We start from the raw sequence: 10,681 nt of genomic DNA, 5'->3' as shown, positions 1-10,681 counted from the left end.
TTTTACAAACAATGTGTATGATGAATATTTGTTTTTTGGCCCAAGGCAAACACTTTACAACCCTGACTAACCTATCCCAGATTAAAACAGTTGAAAAAGAAAACACAGGCCCATCTTTCTTTTTCAAAAAGGAGAAACACATTCTTTCATTATTGCAGAGTGATCCTGTCAGAATTAAGGGAAGAAGGCCCCAAAACAGCAAAACCAGATAACTTCAGATGGGACCTCGGGAATTATCCTTTCTTCAGGGACTTAATCCTAGTTAGGGCTCCAAATACTAAAAGCACCAGTCACACCTGTAAATAGCAGAACCCTTTCAGTCTAACTCTGGAGTTACCATGTATGTGAAAGCATCCCATGCAGAAAAACGCATCGGCACTTTCCTTTTCCAGTGTCCTCACAATTGTCCCCTAGAAAAAAAGGCTTACTGACAAGGTTGTTACCTCTGCCTTAGTGCTTCCAAGGTGAGACTCTGCAATTCTGACTTTTCTTAACAAAAACAAAATCTCACATGTATTTCGGGAATGCTTCTTGGGCATTTCTTGATCTCCGTGCCTGTTTTTGGCTTCTACATGTTCAGCCAGTTAGTTGATTAGCGTCCGTATGTTCAAGGCTGATCTTTCCTGTGTGGCCTCTGGTAATGAATTCTCCTTTATGAATAATAATCCTTTAGAGGGAGATGGGAATGAAGAACAGCAGGCATTCCTCCTACAGATGAACCTTTATGCCTCTTTTCTTTTAAACAGGTTGACTTCACAAATAATATTTTCTGGTATTAACGTGTTCTACACCCTGATGAATACTTGGTTGAATTCTCTGTAGTCTTGAAAACTTACACTGGCTTTTCAGTTATCTCCTGGCAATAAAAAGCTTGAGCCCGGTCACAGTGGCTCACTGCTTCATGTACGACCCCGCGTCTTGAAGCAGTGGGCACGCTTGCATTACTTTAAAGATCTGTAGTGGAGGCAGCTGGAGAGGTGAGTAAAGCAAGATGTATTTCAAAGGAGTTCTTGAATTCCACTTGGAAAGCATTTTATTTCTTATTCATTTCGAACCTTAAGGCACATGTTCCTCCTTACCACCAGATAAGACTGACCCCAAAACGGTAGTCCTCTTCAATGACTGCACTTTATAAAAATGCAAAGGTCGTAGGGAGTTAAAGATCCATCACAGTTCCTGACACAGCGAGGAAAGGTGGACAGGCGGTGAGAGGGAGGGGGTTCCTCATGCCTACAAAGCACTTTGAAGATAAAAAGCCCTAATGAGTGTTAATAATGATGATGATAACTATAATAACACACTCTTAAACATTTAGTTCTCTCCTCCATAATATTTTTGGGTTGTGGGACAAAGTGGTCTTGATTTTTTTTTTTAAAAAAATGGGGCATTGGCTGAAGAAGAAAAATTAGATGTGCTTAAATCATTAATAGATACCCAAGCCAAAGTCTCAAGGACCCTTAATGTTCAGTTTCAAAGAGGTAAGTAAGATAAACATGGCCAGAACTGGACAAAAGGTAAATACAGCAACGGAACCCCTACCTACTCACTGAAGTTGCAAGGAACGAGGGAAACATTTGTCATGTTTTGTCTATAGAAAATTTTTTTATTGTTATGGCTGACCATGGGTATCTTTGTACAAATGACTCTCATATCATTTATAAGTAAAAGGAGAAGGCATACTTTTTTTATCATTTATTAGTTTTAGCCATCTATGAAACCTCCCACTGTAGCATTAGCCTCCAGGATAATTACTAATCATTGGTAGGATCATATCCATTTAAGGGTGCTGCAGGATTAAAACATTAATTATAATCTATTATAAGAAAAGTCTATTACAATTAATTTCAAATATGCAAGTTAAAATAAAAGTGAGTTAATAAACTTTCTTAATGAGTTAAACAAAAAATAGTTGTTTTAGCTTAATAAACTTAAAACAACTTAGGTTTTAGACTCATAATTATAGCATTGCATTTTAATTAAATTTAATTGTTCATGATAATAATGCTTATTAACTAATTTTACTTCTGGATTAAGTGTTTTTAATATGTGAGTGCATCGTATTGGCTAATTTACAACTAAAGTGATTTCTGTGAGTCTTTTATTTTTTTTAAATAAATACATTTTAAAGAAGGGGAAGGGAATGATCCTTCCCTGGTCCTGACAATTTCTTTCCTGAAGAAGGACATCTATTAGTGGACCTCTCCCTTACCTGGGAGAGGTAGGAGGAATATTGTGGGACTCAGGAAACTTGGATTGAGCTACACTGGTTTCAGCAAAAGAGCTAATGTCCACAAAGAGGACAGGTTTCTATGGCTTGATCTTGAACTTCGTGGATGCTGGCCTCCTAACATACATACTCAGGCTCTTCAGAAACTTTGGCAGACCCAGGCATGCTGCAGGGGCTCTAATAAATCATGATGTCACGATGTACAGTAGAAAGAGCCCTTTTCTCTGTAGGTCTTTATGTATTGGTAGATGGTACAAAATTTATTAATTTTATGCCACAATGACGCTGAGTTCTATGTTGAAGCACAGCACAGATGAGGTTCTAGAGTAAAATTGTTAGTGTCAGGCATAGGTAGGCAGGACAAAGAAGAAATGGAAATCAAGGTTTCTCAATATACTGGTGGAGAAAGAAAGTCACCTCAAAGAGGACTGGTCACCCTCTCAGATTTACAAATACTGCAAGATATCTTTAGTATTGCAAATACCGATCTTAGAGGAAACACGCTCAGAAGGGATTTTCCCCAGACAGAACAGCAACTGTGCAAAAATTAACATCTTGCTCAGAGAATTTGCCAGGTTAAATAAATTCACAGGCAATTAGCAAAGACTGACTAGCATCCTCCTGAGGCCATAACCAGGAAGGTTTTTCTTTGTCCTATTTTGCTCAAACACTTCTGAGTCATTGCTAGTCTTTGGGAAAATATGTATTGTCTTTTAGGAATATAATTGCCTCTTGGATAATCACTACCGAAGCTGGGGAATGACTTCCTATGAGGCCAGTACTATGATTATCTTGCACATTCCATTAATTTATTGGAGTTTCTGAAAAGTGTGACAGAGTAGATAGAGGTTTGGCATTGAGTAAATTCAACTTCTGAAATCTTTAAGGAAGAACATTTATTCCCACTGAAGATGGTGCAATTGGCCAAAGAAACTTCAGCTTCACCTAAGCATTAAGTGTCTCTATGTCTGAAACAGGTATAATAAAGTGGGGTGTGTTTGTGTGTGTGTGTGTGTGTGTGTGTGTGTGTGTAACATCTTGGACTTTTAGCTCATAACAGAAAAATATTTTGTATATTAGTTCCCTTTCATCTTTGAACTTGGTCTTACAAGTGGTTTTTAAACTTGATCTCTCTGAGAATATGAAAAAGAGGGGTATTTTATTCATATGTGGGGCTTCTTTCTGTTCCTGACATTATTTTATTACAATGATTATTCATGTTATTATTGGAATATCTCTATGATATTAGGATACTTCATATTATAGAACCTCTAGTGAGATATAATGGAAAATGCAAATAGATATGATTTGGGATTGTAAATAAAGCAGACAATGCACTTTAGCTTTGCGTACAGAGTGGTCTTGTAGTTGATTTAATGTTGTGTTTAAAACTATTCAACGGGGCTTCCCTGGTGGCGCAGTGGTTGAGAATCCTCCTGCCGATGCAAGGGACACGGGTTCGTGCCCCGGTCCGTGAAGATCCCACATGCCGCGGAGAGGCTGGGCCCGTGAGCCATGGCCGCTGAGCCTGCGCGTCCGGAGCCTGTGCTCCGCAACGGGAGAGGCCACAGCAGTGAGAGGCCCGCGTACCATACACACAAAAAACTATTCAATGACTTTTGGGGGCAAGTCTATATTTTCCATTTTATGTTCCCCAAGAGCACACCTAGAAAAGTAGGGGTTGGCCTGGACCCAGGAAGGTACCAAGGGGCCAGTCCAGATAGCCTGTTGGTCTCCATTCAATCCCCCAGGGCAATAGGCACCCCTTGAGAGATAGTAGGCTAAATGAGGCAACGGCTTAATCAAGGGGTTAAATTGGGAAATCCTAGTGAGTGTTAAATTTAATTCGAACAGTTCCTTACACCTAAAGATGAAATATTAGCATAACTTCCTGGTCTCTCTCCATGCCCTCCCTCATTCCTTCCCTAGCTAGTTCTCTCCCTAGGAGAGAACTGCTACATATAACAGGTAACTCAGAGAGAGAAAGCAGGTAGGTCCCCTCTCTCTTTGCTTTCTTTGAGAGTGAGCTGCCTACAGAGCACTTGTTCAGCTACACTACACCCTGGGCCCCTTCACAGCTGGCAGTGCGGGTGGGGGACAGTTCAGGGATCAGGGAGGGCTGGGCACACAAGCCAAACAGCATCAAGAAGCTTGGTGATGCTGCATGTACATCATATTCTCTAATGTCTGCTTTACCAGTAATGAAGGTTTTTTGGGTTTTTTTTTTTTTTCCATCTTCCTTATTTTCTTACTCTATTTCTCAATTTGCTTTGAGTCCAGTTGGAGAATAGGAGTATTATTATTATTGGGGCCCTCAAACTTCCAACATTATAAATGTCATATTGAAGATGCTACCAATCTTGCGCTCATATTCAGACACGAAGCCAAGATAGGAAGCCTGCTTCTTGGGTTTGACATTAATAAATGGGTTCTTCTGCCAAATCTGTGGAGTAGATCAATGCCAAGTTTAGAAATATATCGATTACAAAGAGAGGACGTCTACTTAGTAATTGGTAATAAAACGGCAAACTTATTAGAGCAAGAGAAGCTGAATGCCTTGCTCTGATCATATTTCATTTAATGGCTTTCTTTCCAATATAAGAAAAAGAGGTGTTATTAACAAGTTGATTCCCAGGGTTTGGTTTTTCAAGGTAAGGCTAAAAAACAGACAACTTAATGGAATATTTTGGTACTGTTGCACCCCACCCTAAGTTTTCTCCCTCTTAACTCCCCTCACTTCACACACAGTATTAATAATAGCTAATGTTTATTGAGTTCTGATCATGTTCAGACAACATGCTAAGTTCTCATACATATATCATCTCACTAATTATCACAACAGTTCTTCAAGTAGGTACCATTTGTTTTTCAAATGAGACACCTGAGGCTTTGAAAGGTTACATAAATTGTCTGTAGTGGCAGATGTGGTAATTGACAGAGCAGTATTCAAACCCAGGTAAGTCTGAATCCAAAGCCCAAATACTGAGCCCTTCAACCAAGCTGACTTTTGGATTCTATTACCAATGAAATTAACATGTGCGATGGCAGCAGCTGAGATGTCTGGCACCACCTGTGGTGTGTACATTTTTCAATTAAAATTTTTTTCATCTGCATAATATCCTACTGAAGAGGGAGTTCAGCCTTGTGTGTGTGTGTGTGTGTGTGTGTGTGTGTGTGTGTGTGTGTTACGCAGGCCTCCCACTGCTGTGGTTTCTCCCGTTGCAGAGCACAGGCTCCGGACGCGCAGGCTCAGCGGCCATGAGTCACGGGTCCAGCCGCTCCGCGGCACGTGGGATCCTCCCGGACCGAGGCACGAACCCGCGTCCCCTGCATCGGCAGGCCGACTCTCAATCACTGCGCCACCAGGGAAGCCCACATAATATCTCAAGTCCCATTTCTTCTTGGCTCATGAAGGTTAAGATTCCATGATTTCTGTTTCATGTTATTTTTTTTTAAGCCAGAGGAAAACAGAGTAGCAATGAAGAGATTTTATACAGTCTCTGTCTCTTTTCTAAGCTAAATCAAAGACAATTGTCTTGACTAGTCTGACATAAGATCTGTTCACAAGGACATAACTGTGTATGTGAAATGATTATACAAGAACAACTCCTGAAAAAACAGGAATGATTATACAAAAACTTTTCTAAGATTATTATAAAGGAAGTAGAATAAAATCAGGCAAAGTCAGCATGACACAGGCAATTCGAGCTCTTTCCCATTTGTCCCATAACCAAATTTAATAGAAATGTAGGGGTTCCATTAAAAATTTAACTTCACATGTTTCATTCTTTCTTGAAAATGCATTTGCTCATCATATGCAGACTCATGCTATGCATGAAAAATGCAGTTTATAACATATTATGGAATACCACTAGATGCTTCACACTCTTAAAAATGTTTCCTTTTAATAATACAATCCAGCATACTTAACTGAAGCTCCATGCCTATGCTAAGTGTGTATAGTTAATTTTGATTTAGGTTTGTCACCTAATAGAGGACACGAAACATTCTGCTTTTGAATCAAAGATAACTTTTAAAAATTATTTTATCTATTATGATACACTGTGACATATTTTATTTTGTCCAGTGTTTATTACCTACGTTGCTAATCATAAATCAGAAACAAGGTGTCATTAAACATTTCCAACAACATTTTGAGGTAAGTTTTCTTTACCATTGTTTATAGAAAATACTTTATGTCAGAGAGGTTGCATAAAAATGAGCAACGTCACACAGCTCGTTAGCATCCAAGAAGACGCAAAAAGGGCAAATCTGATGCTGCCATAGTTTGTGCTTTTATTTACAATGCTCTTTTACCTCCCAATATGCTAAGGATTGAATCTCATCAACCTTTTCTTGGTAGTCTACAGTTGCTACCTCCTTCATTTTTTAATTGCAGTGTTTCAATCCCTGTGAGGTTTTTAAGTGTAATTTCTTTTTCAGCTTTATAATCTTTCAGTTCTATCCCCAGAATCCTTGTAACTACTAAACTGGATTAAAGACTGAATCTAGATTGGATTAAAGACTTGAATCTAGATGATGATTAAAGATTAAGAAGCTTGAGGATAACAAGATAAACATTTAATAACTTTCATCTTCAGAGTAGAAATATATAAAGCTTAAGCACACAGAGAGATGGACAACAAAAATATAGCAACTGCTTTGGGCCTTTTATGAGTGTAGAGCTATTTCAGTATGGTAACAATTAAGTCATTATCTCAGGCTGCAATTCAATCTCTTAGAATCTGTTAGATTTCTACACAACCCTAGCATCAGTGAACTTAATCTCCTTAAGAGAAAGGAATGATGGCCCCTTAGAAATGATTTTCAATTGTCTTAATCCTGTAGGACTGTAGTATAGGTATAAAAACATTTCTCTTGTCATTATCAGTGAGTTTTCCTTTCCTTTATTTAATTACTCTCTACCTAAAGGAAAGAATCAGTTATAAAGTCAGCTGATAGAGAGTTCTGCTTTAAATTTAGGAGGTGGTTATATGAGAGAACCCTGAGATTAAATTATTTTAAGTTTTTAATTAAAAAATACACAATTTAACTATCTATACACTCTCATAAAAAAAGAAAACAATTATAGCAGACTATTTCAGTTTTTAATGTGTAATTGTAGCAAAGTCTGAAAATAATGGCATTTTTTTCTTTATTTTATTACATCCATTGTTTAGACTTGTTGCTATTGTTTTCACCTAACACCTTTAGACCCTCCTGGGATAAAGCTGACTAGTAATGGTGTTGGTAGGCATCATCAACTTGTTTCTAATTTTTATTTCCAGCTTCCTAAGAGAGCATTTCTCTCTCTCTTTCTCCCTCTCTCTCTTTAAAATTAGAAATGGATGTCAAATTTTATCCAATATTTTATCAGCACCTATTAAGATGACCATTTTTTCACTTTATACGTCATAATAGCCATATTGAAATATTATTCTCTTTCTGGGATGAACCAAGCCTGGCCATAATGTATTAAACTTTCAATATTTTCTTGGATCCTAACTGCTAATATTTCACTTAGCATTTTTTCTACATATATTCACATTTAAGTTTGGCCTAGAGGTGTGTGTGTATGTGTGTGCATGTATATGATGTATTCACTGCCATTGTTAGGTTTTCACAGCAGACTAATGTTAGGATGAGTCAAAATATTAAATAATTTTCTATACTATGGAATAATTGAAATGATAATAATTAACTATTCCATGAAGTTTTGATAGACCTTACCTATAAATTTACCTTGATTTGATGCCTTTTATGGTAGATCTTTGACTACCTTTTACATTTCTTCTCTGTTATGGGTCTGTTTAACTTTTGTATTTTTATTTTTCTTAGACCAACTTTGATCATTTACATTTTAATGGAAAATCCTCCAATTCTTTTGTATTTCAAATACATGTACTGAAATAAAAGTATCTATATTATTCACAGAATTTTAAAATAATCTCTTGTTTATCTCCAATTTTGTTCCTGTTCTTCTTAATGTTATGTTTATCTACTTTTTAAAAATTAACTGGTTAGAATAGCAAAAAGAAAAAAACAATCAGCTTTTTTGTTTTCCATTTTATTAAATTTTATTTTTAATTAATTTAATCTAATTAATTTGAGGCGCTTTTTTTCCCACTTTCTTGGATTATATACTTGAGTCATTACTTTTTCATCTTTCCGGTTTTCCAATATGATTATATCACTTCCTCACTCTTCCATCACTCAGATAATCTGGAAATTTAATTCTAATTTATTATATATTTTCATATAGTGAATTAATAAACTTTATACTTAACTGTAAGTATCAGTTTATTTTCTTGCTTTTATTTTACTATATTTTCCTCATCATTGTTATAATCCATGCTTTCCTTTTCTTTGCATTCATATTTAAATGTCAATTTATTTTGTTTTGTTACTCTTTTATTTCTATTATTATTATTCTTTAACATCTTTATTGGAGTATAATTGCTTTACAGTGGTGTGTTAGTTTCTGCTTCATAACAAAGTGAATCAGCTGTACATATACATATATCCCCATATCTCCTCCTTCTTGCATCTCCCTCCCACCCTCCCTATCCCACCCCTCTAGGTGGTCACAAAGCACTGAGCTGATCTCTCTGTGCTATGTGGCTGATTCCCATTAGCTATCTCGTTTACATTTGGTAGTGTATATATGTCCATGCCACTCTCTCACTTTGTCCCAGCTTACCCTTCCCTCTCCCTGTGTCCTCAAGTCCATTCTCTACATCTGTGTCTTTATTCCTGTCCTGCCTTTAGGTTCTCCAGAACCATTTTTTTGTTTTAGATTCCATATACATGTATTAGAATATGGTATTTGTTTTTCTCTTTCTGACTTACTTCACTCTGTATGACAGACTCTAAGTCATCCACCTCACTACAAATAACCCAATTTCATTTCTTTTTATGGCTGAGTAATATTCCATTGTATATATGTGCCACATCTCCTTTATCCATTCATTTATAGATGGACATTAGGTTGCTTACATGTCCTGGCAATTGTAAATAGAGCTGTAATAAACATTGTGGTACATGACTCTTTTTGAATTATGGTTTTCTCAGGGTATATGCCCAGTAGTGGGATTGCTGGGTAATATGGTAGTTCTATTTGTATTTTTTTAAGGAACCTCCATACTGTTCTCCATAGTGGCTGTATCAATTTACATTCCTGCCAACAGTGTAAGAGGATTCCCTTTTCTCCACACCCTCTCCAACATTTGTTGTTTGTAGATTTTAATGATGGCCATTCTGACTGGTGTGAGGTGATACCTCATTGTACTTTTGATTTGCATTTCTCTAATGCTTAGTGATGTTGAGCATCCTTTCATGTGCTTGTTGTCCATCTGTATATCTTCCTTGGGGAAATGTCTATTTAGGTCTTCTGCCCATTTTTGGATTGGGTTGTTTGTTTTTTTGATATTGAGCTGCATGACCTGCTTGTAAATTTTGAACATTAGTCCTTTGTCAGTTGCTTCATTTGTAAATATATTTTCCCATTCTGAAGGTTGACTTTTCGTCTTGTTTATGTTTCCCTTTGCTGTGCAAAAGCTTTTAAGTTTCATTAGGTCCCATTTGTTTATTTTTGTTTTTATTTCCATTTCTCTAGGAAGTGGGTCAAAAAGGGTCTTGCTGTGATTTATGTCAGAGAGTGTTCTGCCTGTGTTTTCCTCTAAGAGTTTTATAGTGTCTGGCCTTATATTTAGGTCTTTAATCCATTTTGAGGTTTTTTTTTGTGTGTGGTGTTAGGGAGTGTTCTACTTTTATTCTTTTACATGTAGCTGACCAGTTTTCCTGCCACCACTTATTGAAGAGGCTGTCTTTTCTCCATTTTATAGTCTTGCCTCCTTTATCAAAAAAAAGGTGACCATATGTGCCTGGGTTTATCTCTGGGCTTTCTATCCTGTTCCATTGATCTATATTTCTGTTTTGGTGGCACTACCATACTGTCCTGATTACTGTTGCTTTGTAGCATAGTCTGAAGTTAGGGAGTCTGATTCCTCCAGCTCCATTTTTCTTTCTCAAGATTGCTTTTTTAGATTCCAGGTTTGCCATTATTCTTATTAAAAGTATGTGATCAGCCAACCAGTATCATATGCGGGATACTGGAAACCCTCCCTTCCTCAAAATATTATCCCATAATATATGTATATATTCACTTAAATATTAAGATTTTATAGAGAATAGTGTGAGCTCACCTTGTTGTGTAAGTCTTGCAGTTAGAGGCTCACACTATTCTTTATAAAATGTAAATATTTAGTGGAATGCTGAGGCATTTAGTAATCACAGGTTAATACTAATTGATTTGTCACTTAATTATCTTTCCTTATGTCAGCAGAGACCTAGGGAAGCCTGAAGGCATTAGATTTTTTGAGAAAAAAAAAGAGTTGAAAATCTGTAATGAAGTGAACAAAGGAGATATAGCATGGCCTTATGATGGCTGCAAGG

Source organism: Kogia breviceps, chromosome 13, assembly GCF_026419965.1.
Source record: "Kogia breviceps isolate mKogBre1 chromosome 13, mKogBre1 haplotype 1, whole genome shotgun sequence".
Lineage (NCBI taxonomy): Eukaryota > Metazoa > Chordata > Mammalia > Artiodactyla > Physeteridae > Kogia > Kogia breviceps.
This window is presented reverse-complemented; position numbering follows the sequence as displayed.